At 39.6% G+C, this 18,066-nt stretch overlaps 2 pseudogenes; both read left to right on the forward strand.

Annotated features, from left to right (window-relative positions):
* Positions 1–730: 730 nt before the first annotated feature.
* Positions 731–3,993, forward strand: LOC101719749 (proteasome subunit beta type-5-like; annotated as a pseudogene).
* Positions 3,994–16,150: 12,157 nt separating this feature from the next.
* Positions 16,151–17,586, forward strand: LOC101719397 (E3 ubiquitin-protein ligase RING2-like; annotated as a pseudogene).
* Positions 17,587–18,066: the final 480 nt, after the last annotated feature.

Here is an 18,066-nt window from a genome sequence, read left to right on the forward strand (position 1 = left end):
TATCATTGTATATATCTAAAATGTACCAATGAATGTTTTGTTTCCAAAAAGATAAAAAAATAAAAATAAAAACATTTAAGCTATAAAATAAAAGATTGGAACAAAAAAATAAAATAGACTAGAAGCAGCAAGAGATACAACCCTTGACACAGATGCTGGTGTTTAGTGGGTGTTGGCTTCTGGAGTGATTGAATTGTGTCTCCCAAAAAGATAGGTTGATGTCCTAACCCTCAGTACCTGTGAATGTGAACTTACATGGATGTAACATCTTTGCAGATATATTCAAGTTAGGATGCGGTCATACTGTAAACTTCTTTCTCCCTTGCATGTTAGGTTGTTAGGTAATTCAGGAGACAGTTTTAACCCCATGACCCAAATCTGTGTCCTGATATCTCTGCAAATTCTGAAAGAGAGAAGCTAAAATCACATTATGAATAGGTGCCTAGTAAAGTGGAATTTTGAAAAAACTATCCCTATCTCTTTGATGTCTAAAGATGAACACTGTGACTCGCTCTGGGCAGACTTTTTATTATACAGAAATCATTGGTCATTTCCTTAGTTATGTAAACAGAAAGATAGAAGGCCCTCTTAACCAAAGATGACAAGATATCTCCTCCCCCCTCTCTTTCTCTCTCTCTTTCTATTTTAATAATGCTATTCAAAGTTGTGGAGTCTTGAGGAGGTAATAAAGCAATATAGCAAAGAAGGCAAGGGACAGCCATTATTAGACATGGCACTGGCCAGCATGTTGGAGAGGTCACTACCAATGAAACTGCATGGGGTTTTCAGACTTAGAGGTCATGCAGATATACTGGACCTAGGTCTGAGGAGTCTCAGTGATGAACTGAGCCTGGCTGTGCTCAGCTGGGGTGTCCCAGGAGAGCTGCGAATCAAAATATTTCATGGAACCACCACCCAGGGCTTTAAGCTTCACCATAGAGTCATTGTCGCAGTTGATTCCCAGGCCACAGTGGGTGCTTACATTTCCACCTACACAGCAAAGAAGATGATAGAAATCAACCCTTACCTCCTTGGCACCATGACTGGGGGTACAACAGATTGCAGTTTTGGACAGCTTGTCAATGTTGAATCTGTGAGCTTTGAAATAAGGAAGGCATCTCAGTAGCAGCTGCCCCCAAGCTGCTTGCCAACATGGTGTATCAGTACAAAGGCAGGAGGCTGTCCATGGGCACTATGAGCTGTGGCTGGGATAAGACAAGCCCTGGCCTCTATTATGTGAATAGTAAAAGGAAGAGGATCTCTTAAAAACCCTACAGAAAATTGGAATAGATTGTCTTTATCTCAAGCTAATAAAGGCTATCTATGAAAAACCAACAGCCAACATCATACTAAAGGGTTAAAAACTGAAAACCTTCACGCTAAAATCATGATCAAGACAAGGATGCCCACTGTCACTACTCCTGTTCAATATAGTTCTGGAAACATTAGCCACAGCTATTAGACAAGAGAAAGAAATAAAAGGAATAATGATAGGAAAGGAAGAAGTTAAACTGTCATTATTTGCTGATGATATGATACTCTACATAGAAGATCCAAAAACTCGGCCAAAAGACTTCTAGACTTAATTGACAGATTCAGTAGAGTAGCTGGATACAAGGTCAACACTCAAAAAACAATAGCCTTCTTATACACAAATAATGGACTCACTGAGAGAGAAATTAGGGAAATAATTCCATTCACAATAGCATCCAAAAAAATGAAATATCTAGTAATCAATCTAACAAAGGAAGCAAAAGACCTCTACAGTGAAAACTACAGCTATAGCACTCTGAAAAAAGAGATTGAAGAGGATATAAGAAAATGGAAAGACATCCCTTGTTCCTGGGTAGGAAGAACCAATATAGTGAAAATGGACATACTGGTCAGGGATTTAGCTCAGTGGTTTCGCCGCCTGCTGCGCAAGCGCAAGGACCCGAATTCGATCCCGGTACCAAAAGAAAATAGACATACTGCCAAAACTGCTATATAGATTTAATGCAATGCCAATTGGATTCCCAACAATATACTTCACAGAACTAGAGAAAACAATCCAAAAATTCATTTGGAATAAGAAGAGACCTAGAATAGCAAAAGCAATTCTAGGCAATAGAGACATGGCTGGGGTTATCACAATCCCCAACTTGCAACTATACTACAAAGCTACTTTGATAAAAACAGCATAGTACTGGCAAAGAAACACACCCGAGGATCAGTGGAATGGATTAGATGATGTAGAAACAACTCCAGACATACTCAGCCACCTCATCTTTGACAAAGGAGCCAACCACCCTCATTGGAGGAAAGATAGCCTATTTAATAAATGCTGTTGGAAAAACTGGATTTCAACCTGTCAAAGATAAAAACTAGACCCATATCTATCACCATGCACCAAACTAATATTGTAGTGGATTAAAGGTCTAAATATTAAGACAGAAACACTAAACTTGCTGGAAGATAAGTTAGGTAGAACTCTTGAAGACATTGGCGTAGGAAAAGACTATGAAGAAAACCTCAGTAGCATGGGAACTAGCACAAAGAATCAACAACTGGGATCTCATCCTATTAAAATCTTCTGCACTGCAAGAGAAACCACCAACAGAGCTAAGAGACAACCTACAATGTGGGAAAAAAATTTTAGCAGCTGTACCTCAGACAAAGGACTACTATCTAGAATATATAAAGAACTGAAAAAAATCAGACCCCCCAAACATGAAGACCCAATTCAAAAATGGGCATCTGAAATGAACAGACATTTCTCAGACAAAGAAGTAAAAACAGCAAATAAACATATGAAAAAATGTTCAACATCACTGGTCATTCGAGAGATGCAGATGAAAACAACGCTGAGATTCCACCTCACCCCAGAAAGAATGGCTGCTATCAAGAAATCAACAAATAACAAATGCTGGAGGGGCTGTGGGGAAAGAGGAACCCTGCTCCACTGCTGGTGGGAGTGTAGACTATTGCAACCGCTGTGGAAATCATTATGGAGATACCTGAAAAAACTAGGATTAAGGGGCCGGGGATTTAGCTCAGTGTTTCTGCCGCCTGCGCCGAAAGCACAAGGACCCTAGTTCGATCCCCAGTACCAAAAACAAAAAAACAAAAAAAAACTAGGATTAGAAGTCCCATTTGACCCAGCTATCCCTCTGCTGGGTATCTTTCCAAAAGAATTAAAAGAATCATACCACAGCAATATATGTGCACCCATGTTTATAGTGGCACAGTTTGTAATAGCTAAAACTTGGAAACAGCCCAAATGCCCATCAACTGGAAACTGGATAAAGAAGATGTGTTGTTTTTTTTTATAAAATGGAGTACTACTCAGCTATAAAGAATGAGAAACTAGAGTCATTTATAGCTAAATGGATGCACATTGAGGCCATACTGTTAAGTGATATAAATAGGACACACATGTGTAAATACCGAATAGTTTCTCTGGTGTGAAAAACTAAAAGTGTAGATAAGGTTCTAATGGTATAATTGATAATGTGAAATAGGAAGAAAAGGTCTAAAGGAGTAGGAGAAATGGGAAGGGTAGGGGCAAGGAAATAAGGGAAAAGAAAAAATATGAGTAAAGGAAAAAATGGAAACAAAGGCTTTGTAAATAGGGAAGGGAGGGCAGGGAAATGGGGAAAAAATAAGAGCTAAGATACATCATGTAAAGGTACAAGATCCCAAAGAAGAATGTAACTATTTTATACCTAAAATGTACCAATAAACTTAATGAAAAAAAAAAGGAAGTGGATCTCTGAGTCCACCTTCTCTGTAGGTTCTGGCTATGTGTATGCTTATAAGGTTACTCCTATGACCTGGAAGTGAAATAGAGAAGCCTATGACCTGGTCCATTGATCCGTCTCCCAAGCCACCCACAGAGATGCCTACTCAGGAGGTGCAGTCAGCCTCTACCATGTGTGTGAAGAAGGCTGGATCAAGGCCTCCACTGATAATGTAGCTGATCTACATGAAAAGTATAGTGGCTCTACCCCCTGAAGAAGGGTGGATGTGGCTGCTGCACTTCTTGGGGTGACTGTCATTGATAATAACACAGTACCCCATTCTATAGTGGAGGAATCCACAGTTGTATCAGAACCCTTTTTTAAAGCTCTGGAACATTGACCTCTATGTGTTACCAGTCGTTAGAGAGCTGCTGCAGAGGTGACTATTTGTTTTGCTTTCTTGGATGTTAACATTGTTCTACTCACCAATTGGAGGGAAGAAAGAAGCCAAGGAACTTTTTGACAAGGAAAAGGTCAAGCATCCAATTTCTCCTTTCATAGAATTGAAGTTTTGGAAATTTATTGGAGTGGCCTGAAAGAATACCACTAGTCCCAAAGGAGAAATTACCTAGAAGGCAGCAAGAATCTAGGCTACTTTACTGGAAGCAACACTAGAGACTAAAGGTTCTTATAGGTTGGACTAATTCTAAGGTTTTTTTAAAGCTCCAGGACTGAATCTGGGAATAGGGTGGTGTGTTTTGAAATTCAACAGCTGAGCATGACTCTATTTATAAAGAGCTGTAACCTTGGTATTTTAAATTCCTCAATGTTCTGGACCACTGGCAGATTGTAAAAGAAGCAAAAGCACTTGTGGATTGACTGGATTTTCTTTCCAAATTTTATAAATGCTACCTAGAATATGTACACACACGCATGCGCACATGTGTGTGTGTGTGTATGTGTGTGGGTGTGGGTGGGTTGAGACAGGGTCTCACTATGTAGTTCAGGCTGCCTCAAAGTCCTAGGGATTCTCCTGCCTCAGTCTCCCAAGAGCTGGGATTATAGGCATGTGCCACAATGCCCAGCTTGCCTAGAGTTTATAAATAAGACTCATCACCTTGGAATTAAATAGGTACGTATAATTTAAATTAGGTGGAATAGAAGCCCCAAAAGAGAGACAGTACTTTCTTATTAATAAAAGCTAGTTGAAGGTGGGTGTGTGGCTCAGTGATAGAATGTGTGCTTAGCATGCATTAACCCCTGGGTTCAGTCCCCAGCACTAAAAATAAGTAAGTAAATATTGCTTAAACAATAGAAAAAAGTTGGGGCCGGGGATTTAGCTCAGTGGTTCTGCCGCCTGCCTTGCTCTCGAGTTTGATCCCCAGTACCAAAAAAATAAAAATAAAAAACAATAGAAATAAGTAAATAAATATTACTTAAACAATAGAAAAAGTAAATAAGTAAATAAATATTGCTTAAACAATAGAAAAAAGTAAAATAGCCACTATTTATACTTTATATTTATATTTACTTAAGTGGTAAAGCTGGTCATAATTTCATTCAATGAATGTTATCAGTGCCTATTATGTGTCAGGCATTATACTAAAGTCTAGGATTTTAGTGAAACAGAGTAGTAGTTCTTGTTTTGGGAACTTTGAGCACTTGAATTTATAAACTTTTTTTGAGCACTTGAGGTTATAAATACCTTTTTTTTTTCTTCTGAGATCAAACCAAGGGTCTCGAGCATGCTAGGCAAGTGCTCTACCACTGGGCTGTACCCCCAGCCCTGAGTTTATAATCTTATAGGAGATATAAGACATTAAAAAGACTAGATGACACCCCTGTAATCTTAACCTTCAGGAGATTGAGGCAGAAGGATCATGAGTTTGAAGGCAGCCTGAGCTACACAGTAAATTCAAGGTTGGCCTTGGATCCAGGTATGGTGGCACATGCCTACAATCTCAGCATTCTGGGAGACTGAGGCAGGAGGATTGCACGTTCAAGCTCAACCTGGAAAATATTTAGCAAGACCTTGTCTCAAAACAAATAAATAAGGGCTGGGGATAGAGCAAATGCCCTGGATTTACTCCCTAGTATCTCAAAAACAAAAACAAAGCTGGGCACGCCTATAATCCCTTTACTCTAGGAGGTTGAGGCAGGATTGCAAGTTTGAGCATAGCCTAGGAAAATTACTGAACTAATAAGACCCTGTCTCAAAATATAAAATTTTTTTAAAAGGGCTGAGGATGCAGCTTAATGTGAAGCTCTGGGTTCAATATTAATATCAAAAGAACAGACAAACAAAAAAACCCAGACTGGATGAAAAAAAATTTTTTTCCTTGCTAGTTGAACATTTGTGTGGCCTAAACATGCATCCTCCAAACTCCAACTTTATGTACTTCTTATCCTGGCACCTGTAGATAGCCGACAGAAGTGTCTGAGTACAGTCCAAGTTCTTTTAGTTGTTGTTTTGTTTTGTTTTTTGCTTTTTTGAGACAAGTTCAGGCTGGCCTGGAACTCACTATATAGTTCATGCTGGCCTGGAACTCCCAGAGATCTTCCTTCCCCAGTCTCCTGAGTGCTATGATTACAGGCATGCTTCACTTCACACAACTACAGTCAAAATTCTCAGAGAAAAGAAGCTAATTGACTCAGTTTAGGTTAGTTGTGTACCTCCATCCAGCTGTGGCCTAAGAATGAGTTAACAATAGCCCATTGCCCAGTCATTGGAACTTCACAAGGTTCTGTGAGAATTTGAGGAAAGGAGGTGAGCAACTGAAAACAGTGAAATGCCTATTCAATCCAACTTTCCATGTTTGATTTCACAACATACATTAACTACACTAACCTATATATACAATGCCTCATAGAATTTAATAATGTCAAGTCTTTTCCATAAGCAAGTGCATCTTTTCTACCTAAGGAAAAAATTAAGGCCCCAAATATATCGAAGCATCTTATCTCTCTCCTTTTCTGCTGGGTGCCTTGTAGGAAATCTGAATTCCTAATTCTGTTATTATGTCTTTCATCATTGTTGTCTTGTCTGATCTTGGGAAAAAGTTTTCAGGAAGGGGAGAAGCCTAGTTCTTTCTCTTCTTCTTCATCTTTTTCTCCTTCTTCTTTCAGTTTGTTTTGTTTTCCTTTTACAACGCTGGGGATTGAACCTAGGGCCTCACACATGCCAGGGAAGCACTCTGCCACTGAGCTACATACCCAATCCCTAGAATATTCTTTCCTATCATGTTGGCCTGTCTAAATCTTTTTTTTTTGTATTAAATTCTTTTATTGGTACATTGTAGGTATACAACACAATTACATTTCTCATTGGGAATTGTACCTTTATATAATGCATCTTGGTTCTTATTTTTTCCCCATTCCTAGCCCTCCCTTCACGCCCTCCACCCTTCCCTATTTACAAAGACTTCATTTCCATTTTTTCCATTTCTCATCATTTTTTCCTTTCCCTTCTTTCCTTTCCCCTGTGCCTCCCACTACCCCTACCCCTTTGGACCTTTTCTTCCTATTTTACATTTTCGATTATTCATTCTAATCATTGGTACATTTTAGGTATACAATATAATGACATTCATCATTGGAAATTGGCACGTTTACATAGTCTCTCTTGGTTCTTGTTTTTCACCTTTGCCCAGCCCTCCCTTCAACCCCTCCAGCCCTCCCTATTTACAAAGATTTTGTTCCTATTTTTCCATTTTCTCATATTAATCCCATTCCCTTCTATCCTTTCCCCCAGCCCTCCCACTTCCTTCCCCTTTGCCCCTTTTCTTCCTATTTCACATTACCTATTATACATTTAGTCCTTATTTACACTTTCAGTTTCTCACACCAGAGAAACTATTTGGTATTTACACATCTGTGTCCTATTTATTTCACTTAAGAGTATTGCCTCAATGTGCATCCACTTAGCTATAAATGGCTCTAATTTCTCATTTTTTATGGCTGAGTAGTACTCCATTTTATAAGAAAACCACATTTTCTTGATCCAGTCTCCAGTTGATGGGCATGTGGGCTGTTTCCAAGTTTTAGCTATTACAAACTGTGCTGCTATGAACATGGGTGCACATATATCACTGTGGTATGATTCTTTTAATTCTTTGGGGAAGATCCCCAGCAGTGGAATACCGGGGTCAAATGGGACTTCCAGTCCTAGTTCTTTGAGGTATCTCCATACTGATTTCCACAGTGGTTGCACCTGTCTACACTCCCACCAGCAGTGGAGCAGGGTTCCTCATTCCCCACAGCCCCGCCAGCATTTGTTATTGGTTGATTTCATGATAGCAGCCATTCTTTCTGGAGTGAAGTGGAATCTCAGCATTGTTTTCATTTGCATCTCTCGAATGACCAGTGACATTGAACATTTTTTCATGTCTTTATTTGCTATTTCTACTTCTTTGTGTGAGAAATGTCTGTTCATTTCAGATGCCCATTTTTGGATTGGGTCTTTAAATTTGGTAGGTCTGATCTTTTTAAGTTCTTTATAGATTCGAGATAGTAGACCTTTGTCTGAGGAAGAGCAGGTGAAGATTATTTCCCACATTGTGGATTGTCTCTTCACACTGTTGGTGGTTTCTCTTGCTGTGCAGAAGCTTTTTAATAAGAACAGATCCCATTTGTTGATTGTTTGTGCTAGTTCACGGGCAACTGAGGTTTTCTTCATAAAATCTTTTCCTACACCGATGTCTTCAAGGGTTCTACCTAACCTCTGTTCCAACTGGTTCAAAGTTTCTATTTTAATATTTAGATCTTTAATCCATTTTGACTTTAGTTTAGTGCATGGTGAGAGATACAGGTCTAGTTTTAACCTTTGGCAAGTTGAAGCCCAATTTTTCCAGCACCACTTACTAAAGAGGCTATCTTTCCTCCAGTGAGGGTGTTTGGCTCCTTTGTTGAAGATGAGATGGCTGAGTGTGTCTGGCGTTGTTTCTGTATCTTCTAATCTGTTCCACTGGTCCTCAAGCCTGTTTCTTTGTCAGTACCATGCTGTTTTTATCACAGTAGCTTTGTAGTAGAGTTGCAGGTTGGGGATTGTGATACCCCCTGCCATGTCTCTGTTACCTAGAATTGCTTTTGCTATTCTGGGTCTCTACTTGTTCCAAATGAATTTTTGGATTGTTTTCTCAAGGTCTATGAAGTATGCTGCTGGGATCTCAATTGGAATTGCATTAAATCTATATAGCAGTCTTGGAAGTATGGCCATTTTCACTATATTAATCCTTCCTACCCAGGAGCAGGGGATGTCTGTCCATTTTCTGATATCATCTTCAATCTCTCTTTTCAGAGTGCCATAGTTTTCAGAGAAGAGATCTTTGATTTCTTTTGTTAGGATGATTCCTAGGTATTTCAGTTTTTTGGATGCTATTGTGAAAGGAATTATTTGCCCTATTTCTCTCTCAGTGAGTCTGTCATTGGTGTAGAGGAAAGCTGTTGATTTTTGTGTGTTGACCTTGTAACCAGCTACTTGACTGAATTTGGTTATTAAGTCTAGAAGACTTTTGGTGGAGTTCTTGGGGTCTTCTATATACAGTATCATGTCATCTGCAAATAATGACAATTTGACTTCTTCATTTCCTATCTTTATTCTTTTTATTTCTTTCTCTTGTCTAATTGCCGTGGCTAATGTTTCCAGAACTATATTGAACAAGAGTAGTGCTAGTGGACATCCTTGTCTTGTTCCTGATTTTAGTGTGAAGGATTTCAGTTTTTGACCATTTAGTATGATATTGGCTGTTGGTTTTTCATAGATGGCTTCTATCAGTTTGAGGTAGAGACCATCTATTCCAATTTTTTGTAGGGTTTTTATCATAAATGCATGTTGGATTTTGTCAAATGCTTTTTCTGCGTCTATGGAGATAATCATATGGTTTTTGTCCTTGGCTCTATTGATATAGTGTATTACATTGATTGATTTTCATATATTGAACCATCCCTGCATCCCTGGGATGAATCTCACTTGATCAGGGTGTATGATCTTCTTGATGATCTTCTGCATTCTGTTTGCCAGTATCTTATTAAGGATTTTTGCATCTATGTTCATTAGTGAGATTGACCTATAGTTCTCTTTTTCAGTTGGGTCTTTGTCTGCTTTGGGGATCAAGGTGATGCTTGCTTCCAGGAATGAATTTGGGAGTATTGCGTCCCTTTCAATTTCATTGAAGAGTTTAAACAGTAGTGACAGCAGTTCCTCTCTAAATGTCTTGTAGAATTCAGCAGTGAAGCCATCAGGGCCTGGGCTTTTCTTAGGTGATAAGTTTTTAATTACATTTTCAATTTCATTGGTTGATATTGGGTTGTTCAGAATTTTTAGGTCTTCTTCATTCAACTTTGGTAATTCATATGTATCTAGGAATCTGTCCATTTCTTCTGTGTTGTCCATCTTATTGGCGTATAGGTTCTGGAAGTAGGTATGGATGATCCTCTGGATTTCTGCTAGGTCTGTTGTAATTTCACCCTTTTCATTCCTAATTGCATGGATTTGGGCCTTTTCTTTCCTTTTTCTGACAAGGTTGACTAAAGGTTTATCAATTTTGTTGATTCTTTCAAAGAACCAACTCTTGGCTTCATTGATTTTTTGTATCATTCTCTTAGTCTCCATTGCATTGATTTCTCCTCCGATCTTTATAATTTCTTCCCTTGTATGAGCTTTGGGGTTGTCCTGCTCTTCTTTTTCTAGAAGCTTGAGGTTCAGCATCAGGTTGTTTAATTGGGCTCGTTCTTTTTTCCTAATATGCATATTCACTGCTATGAATTTCCCTCGTAAGACTGCTTTCATTGTGCCCCATAGATTCTGATATGTTGTATTGTCATTGTCATTTAATTGAAGGAACTGTCTGATTTCTTCTTTAATTTCCTCTGTGACCCATTGGTTATTCAGAAGTGTGTTGTTCAATTTCAAAGTGCTTATGAAATTGTTTGAGTTTCTTTTGCTATGGATCTCCAATTTCATCTCACTATGGTCTGATAATATACAGGGGATAACTTCAATTCCTTTGCACTTACTTAAACATGTTGTGTGTGTGAGTATGTGGTCTATTTTGGAGAATGACCCATGTGCAGCTGAGAAGAATGTGTATTCTGATTTTGTGGGTTGGAAGACTCTGTAAACATCTGTGAAGTTCATTTGTTCAAGAGTTCGATTGAGTTCTAGTATTTCATTACTTATTTTTAGTGTAGTTGATCTATCTATTTGTGACAGTGGGGTGTTGAGGTCCCCCACTACAATTGTATTAGTGCATATATGGCTTTTCATGTCCGTTAGTATTTGTTTTATATAGTTGGGTGCACTAGTGTTTGGTGCATAGATATTTATGATTGTCATCTCTTCCTCTTGGATTCTTCCCTTTACAAGGATGTAGGGTCCTTCTTCGTCGCTCTTAATTAGTGTTGGTTTGAAATCTACTTGATCTGCCAAGAGGATAGCTACTCCTGCTTTTTTTCGGGTTCCTGTCCCATGCAGTATTGTTTTCCACCCTTTAACTTTCAGTCTATGAGTTTCCTTTTGAATTAAGTGTGTTTCTTGTATGCAGCATATTGTTGGATTTTGCTTCTTGACCCATTCTGCCAGTCTATTTCTTTTGATTGGTGAATTGAGACCATTAACATTGATGGTTATAACTGAAACGTATTGACTTGTCATTGCCATGACTTTTTCTTTTTGTTGGGTTCTCCCCCTTTACATTTAATTTCTTGTCATGCCAGATGAGTTCATTCTGCTTTGCTTCCTGGGGTTGTGATCCTCAATGTCTGTTCCTAGGCTATTGTGTAAAATTCTTTGGAGTGCTGGTTTGGTATTCACCAAGTTCCTAAGGTGCTCTTTGTCATGAAAGTATCTTATTTCTCCATCCATTTTGAAAGATAGTTTTGCAGGGTACATCAATCTGGGTTGGAGGCTGTTTTCTTTTAGGGCTTGGAATATGTCACTCCAAGCTCTTCTTGTCTTGATGGTTTGTGTTGAGAAGTTTGCTGTGATTCTGATGGGCTTTCCTTTGTATGTGATTTGTTTCTTTTCTCTGACTGCTTGGAGAACTTTGTTCTTCTGTTGTGTTTCTGGAATCTTAACAATTATATGCCCATGTGTCGATTTTTTTTGTTCAAGGCTATTTGGAGTCCTATATGCCTCACTTATCTATATGTCAAGCTCTTTTCCCCTGCTTGGGAAGTTTTCTGCCATTATTTCTGTGAAGAGATTTTTTATGTCATCTGCACTCTCTCCTGTTTCTTCATTGAGCCCAATCAGTTTTATGTTATTCTTTTTTGCATCATCTACCAGCTGCTGGATTGATTTCTCATGTTCCCTTATAATTTTGAAGCAATTTTTCTTTTCCTGGTCACTAATTGCAATCTTATCTTCTATATCTGAAATTCTGTCCTCACTCTGACTCATTCTGCTGTGTAGACTTTCAGTGGAGTTTTTCATGTCCTGGAAATCTATTTGCATCTGTTTTATGGATTCCATTTGTTTCTTATGTTGGGATTCCATCATGTTCCTCAGCTCCTCTCTAGATTTATTAATCATGTCTTGCACTAAGGGCACAATTTCTCCTGTTATCTGAGAAATTATTTCTGATTTCATTTTTTCCAGATCCCTTTTTGTTGCCAGTTCAGTGGGTCCAGGTGGTTGAGTATCAGAGTGTTCCATCTCATTTCCCTTTGAGGTTGCTGTAGGTGATCTGGAAGTCTGGTTTTGAGACTTATTTATGTGTTTTCTCATTTCGACTGGGGCGGGGGGCTGTTAGTGCCTGCACGGATTACCTCCTCTGAGCTGGGTGAGGTGGGACAGGGGCCAGGAGCAGTGGTAGGGATGGTGACCCAAAAGCCCTTTCCTGTGGGCTGGGAGCAGCCGGAGGGATGGTGGCCGGGAAACCCCTTCCTCTGGGCCAGGAGCAGTGGGACAGAAGGTGGCCCAAAAGCCCTTTCCTCTGGGCTGGGAGCAGTGGGAGGGATGGTGACTGGCAAGCCCCTTCCTCTGGGCCAGGAGCAGTGGGACGACGGCTCAGAAGCCCCTACCTCTGGCCCAGGAACAGTGGGACTCAGTACCTTGTTCTGTTCATCTGGTGTCCTCTGCGCCTTGGTAATGTGGAATCAGGTGGCTGCCTGTCTGCAGTGGGGTGATTCAGTGTCTTCTGCGTGACTCAGGACCTCGGTAGGGTGTGGGCAGACCTGCCTGTCTGCAGCGGGCTGATTCGGCGTCTTGGCCTGTCTAAATCTTATGGATCTTTCAAGGACCACAGCAATGTTGCCCCTCCTCAACCCCCAAAACTCTTCTAGCTCTTCTAGATCGTCTTTCTCTTATTTTTGGTACCGGGAATTGAACTCTGGACCTTGCGCTTGGGAGGCAGGTGGCGGAACCAAGGAGGTAAATCCTCACCCCTGACTTTCTTTTTATAGCACACATTATTTTCTACTTTGTATTACGGCTATTTAAATTCACAAAATGTTTTCAGCTTTTACACATTTGACTTTTATAAAATCTGTGCAGTCATACATTTTACATTAACGTACCCAAATGATCTTTCTACTGAATTTGGACTTGAATATATCAGGTGACAGACATTTCAAGCTATTGTCAGGCAGCCAATGCTTAAATTCCTACAATGAAGCCATCTTGGTAGAGCAGATTTTGCATAATGCTTCAAATATTTTATTGTGTTTTCTCTTATTTTATCAAAATACAAATGGAAAGCCAAAAATGAAAGGATTGCCAGCTGGAAATGTAGTTCTATGGTAGAGCACATGGCTAGTATGCACAAGACTCTGGGTTCAATTCCCCAGAACTGCAAAAAACACAAACAAAACCCCAAGGATTACTACCATAGTTAGACAAACACTTTTCTGTTTATTTTTTGTTTTCTGAGGCAGAGTCCTGCTATGTACATCAGGCTGGCCTTGGGGTCACTATGTAGTCCAGGCTGGCCTCAAATTCATGGTGATTCTTCTGCCTCAGCCTTCCCAGTGCTGGGATTATAGGCCTGTGCCACAGTGCCTACTTAAATATATACAGTACTATTAAGCAAATCAAAAGCAATGACTTTGGAGTTAAGCCTAATAGAGTAGCTGGTAACTAGAGATTTGATTATGAAGGAAAGAATAAAATAAAAGAATATTTATAAATGATTGAAAATACATCATTGAAAATTGAATGAAAAAGAAACAATGTAATAAAGGAAATGGAGATTTATTTATTTATTTAATTTTGGTGCTGGGGATTGAATCCAGGGCATTTGCACTAAGCTACATCCTCAACGTTTTTTTGTTTTTTTTTTTAACACATAGAGTTTTGCTAAGTCATTGAGCTGCACCGGTTGGTTTGAATTTGGCAATCCCTCTGCTTCAGCCTTGAAAGTGCTGGGATTAGAGGTATGCACCACTATGCCCAGTTTAAATGGATAACTTTTTAAACTTTTGGACTGAGAAAAAATATATATATATAGTCTAGATAGCTACCCAGGCAGAGTCTGACATCTTAACTTGTGAATTAAAATCCCGTGAATATGGCAAATTCCTATAATTCCAATACTTAGGAGTCTGAGGCAGGAGGATCACCCTAGTTTGAGTTAAGGCCAGCCTGGGCTATACAGTCAGTTCAAGGCCAGACTGAACTACATAGTGAGACCCCATTAAAAAATTGTTTTTAATCCTATGAATGAGCGTGGTATGGTGGCATACTCCTGTGATCACAGCACCCTGGGAAGCTGAGGCATGAGGATTGCAAATTTGAGCCCAACCTGGGCAACTTAATGAGACCCATCTCAAAATAAAAAATAAAAAAGGGAGGGAGATACAGTACAGTGTGAAGGCCATATGTTCAGTCCCCTATACCTTAAAAAAGAACCCTATGAGTTAATGAATGAATGCCTGTAGCATTTATAGTAAGCAACATGTGAATGGAGTATCTTGTGGTAATTCTTGAATTATTATTTTCCTTTTCATTTCCTTATGCTTCATCTCTTCATCTGCATTCTAAGGCCACTGGAGGGCCACTATAGGGCCACTATAAGGCCACTATAATTGCATGCTTCTCTTTCCTGCACTAATACTAATGTAGCAGCGTTAGTATAATTGATTTTTCCCAGCTTTCCTGACTCTCAGTCCAATATTTTTTTGTTGTTTTCTTTTTTTTTTCTTTTGTTACCGAGGATTGAACTCGGGACCTTGTGCTTGCGAGGCAGACGGCAGAACCACTGAGCTAAATCCCTAGCCCCAACCATTCTTTTATTGTTAAGCATGCAGATTTCCTGATGCTTTTATTTCTGTAAGACACACTCTGAACAACTCCATCAAATGGTAAGTGTATGTAGCTGAAACTGTGGTTGTTTAATCAGCTGGCATTCCCCCTTTTTTCCCTGATAACAGAATGCTTCATTTGTTCAGGTATTTAGCAGGAGTATCCTGGTCTCAAGGAAACTAGTTCCATTTCCTGGTCTATATGTGGCATGTGATCTAGTTATGGCAAGGAAAATACATAGGTAATTTTGCTGGGGGATGTGTCTAGAAAAAAAATCACCTTCCTAGGCTGGGTGTAGTTGCACAGGCCTGTAATTTCCACTCAGGAGGTTCGCCATGACAAGAGGATCACCATGAGCTGAGGCCAGCCTGGGTTACATAATGAGTTCAAGGCCAGCCTGGACTACATAGTGAGACCCTGACTCAAAAAACGAAAAACAACCCCCCCAGAAAAAAAGCCCAAAACAAAACAAACAAAAACCCCCTTCCTTTGACAAAAGTAGCCTGGACACTTCCATCCTGTCACTCCTTTTTCTGCCTTTGAATGTAGTTGTGATATCCAGATTCAGCAGCCCATCTTGTGAGTATGATGTCCAATGCCCACAGACAAAAAGCTAATACGCAAGTGGGGCATGGTGGCACACACTTGTAATCCCAGCAACTCAGGAAGCTAAAGTGGGATTGCAAATTTGAGGCCAGCCTGGGCAATTTAATGAGACCCTGTCTCAAAATAAAAATTAAGAGGCCTGGGGTATAGCTCAGTGGTAGAGCTTCTCTAGGTTCAATCTCCAATGCACCCTGATGGTAGAGTGGAAAGATAGAAGAAGCCTAGGACTTTTCCTTTCTCTTTTTCTTTTTCTTCACTATACTTGTTTCCTTTTGCAATGTTGGAGATATAACCTAGGGATGTGAGCATGCTAAGTACACACTTTACACACACAAAAAACTAAACAAATAAAAAACTAACCTAGGCTCACTCCTTCCCGCCCTTCCCCCAGCGCTGGCCTAGCCGACTTCCCCTCAGTCTCTCATGAATATTGAGCGGCCCCTGTTGTATTTCCAGAGCTCCATTGCGGAAGCCCAGGCTTGCCATATTGTGCGGCGGCGCCTGGGAGAGGGGGGGCGGCAAGGCGGCTGATCCCTGAGTCTGGCTCCAGCCGTGGCCAGCAGATCCCTGGCTTGGGGCTGGAGACGCAATGTCTCAGGCTGTGCAGACAAATGGAACTCAGCCATTAAGCAAAACGTGGGAACTGAGCTTATACGAATTACAACGAACACCTCAGGAGGCAGTAACAGATGGCTTGGAAATTGTGGTTTCACCTAGAAGTCTTCAAAGCGAATTAATGTGCCCAATTTGTTTGGATATGTTGAAAAACACTATGACTACAAAGGAGTGTTTGTATCGTTTTTGTGCAGATTGTATTATCACAGCCCTAAGAAGTGGTAACAAAGAATGTCCTACCTGTCGGAAAAAAACTAGTTTCCAAAAGATCACTAAGGCCAGACCCAAACTTTGATGCACTCATAAGCAAAATTTATCCAAGTCATGATGAGTATGAAGCTCATCAAGAGAGTATTAGCCAGAAATGGATGCATATTGAGGCCATCCTCTTAAGTGAAATAAATAGGGCACACATGTGTAAATACCGAATAGTTTCTCTAGTGTGAGAAACTGAAAGTGGAAATAAGGATGAAAATGATTAAAATGAATAATTGATAATTTGAAACAGGAAGAAAAGTCCAAAGGGGTACGTGTGATGGGAGGGGAAGGGGAAAGGAAAGAAGGGAAAGGAAAAATCATGAGAAAAGAAAAAAAATGGAAATGAAGTCTATGTAAATAGGGAAGGGTGGAGGGGGTGAAGGGCACACAGGTAATGGGGGAAAAAATCAAAAACCAAGGTACATCACATACAGGTACAAGCACCCAATGATAAATGTAAAAGTATTGTATACCTAAAATGTACCAATAAAAGAATTTAAGGGGAAAAAAAAGAAAGTATTAGCCAGAATCCACAAGAACAATAATCAGTAGGCACTCAGTCATAGCATTGAAGAAGGTCTGAAGATCCAGGCCATGAACAGATTACAGTGGGGCAAGAAACAACAGATTGAAAATGGTACTGGAGCAGAATATAATGGTGACATTTTCCACTGTAGTAATGCATCCACACATAGCAATCAGGAAGCAGGCCCTAGTAACAAACAGACCAAAACATCTGATGATTCTGGGCTTGAACTTGATAGTAACAATGTAACAGTAGCAATTGATCCAGTAATGGATGGTTCTAGTGAAATTGAGTTAGTATTCAGGCCTCATCCCACACTTATGGAAAAAGGTGACAGTGCACAGACAAGATACATAAAGACTTCAGGTAATGCCACTGTTGATTACTTATCAAAGTATATGGCTGTGAGGTTAGCTTTGGAAGAACTTTGAAACAAAGGAGAATCAAACCAGAAGAACTTTGATATAGCCAGTGAGAAGCAGTATGCCATTTATATAGCAATGGCCAGTGGCCAGTTCACTGTACTAAATGGCTTTTTTTCATTGGGATTGATTAGTAAGAAATACTGGAAAGTGAACAAACCCATGGAACTTTATTATACCCCCACCAAGGAGCACAAATGAGCTTTTAAAAACCAATTCTGGACTGAACTTTTTTATAGCCTAACTCTTTAACATTAAAGATGTACCATCATTACTTTTATGGACAGATCTTGGATATGTCGTTCAGTTTCCTCTCTGAGCCAGACTTGTTTACAGGAATTACTTCCCTTTAATGTAAGATTTACTTTTTGGAAGGGACTGCAGTTATTCAATACTCTTTCTTTCCTTTAAAAAATGTATCTAAGTTGTATGCTTTCAAAAGTATAGTTCTATTTGGAGCACTCTTTGACCCAGGAATTTTTCATAGTTATGTATTCTTAAGTAAAAATTCAATTGGCTATCATTTTTCCCTCTCCCCTCAAAAGTTTTCTAGGCCTATGGAATGTTAAATATAGTAATATGTATTCCAACCCCCCCAAGTCTTGTATATTTATAGTTTTCTATATAAACTGTAGTATCTTCATGAAGGCCAAGGCACAAATTTGCTGTGCTTAAAAACAA

Source organism: Heterocephalus glaber, unplaced genomic scaffold (genome assembly GCF_053883595.1).
Source record: "Heterocephalus glaber isolate CG9 unplaced genomic scaffold, H.glaber_assembly_v1.0 deba00001545, whole genome shotgun sequence".
Lineage (NCBI taxonomy): Eukaryota > Metazoa > Chordata > Mammalia > Rodentia > Bathyergidae > Heterocephalus > Heterocephalus glaber.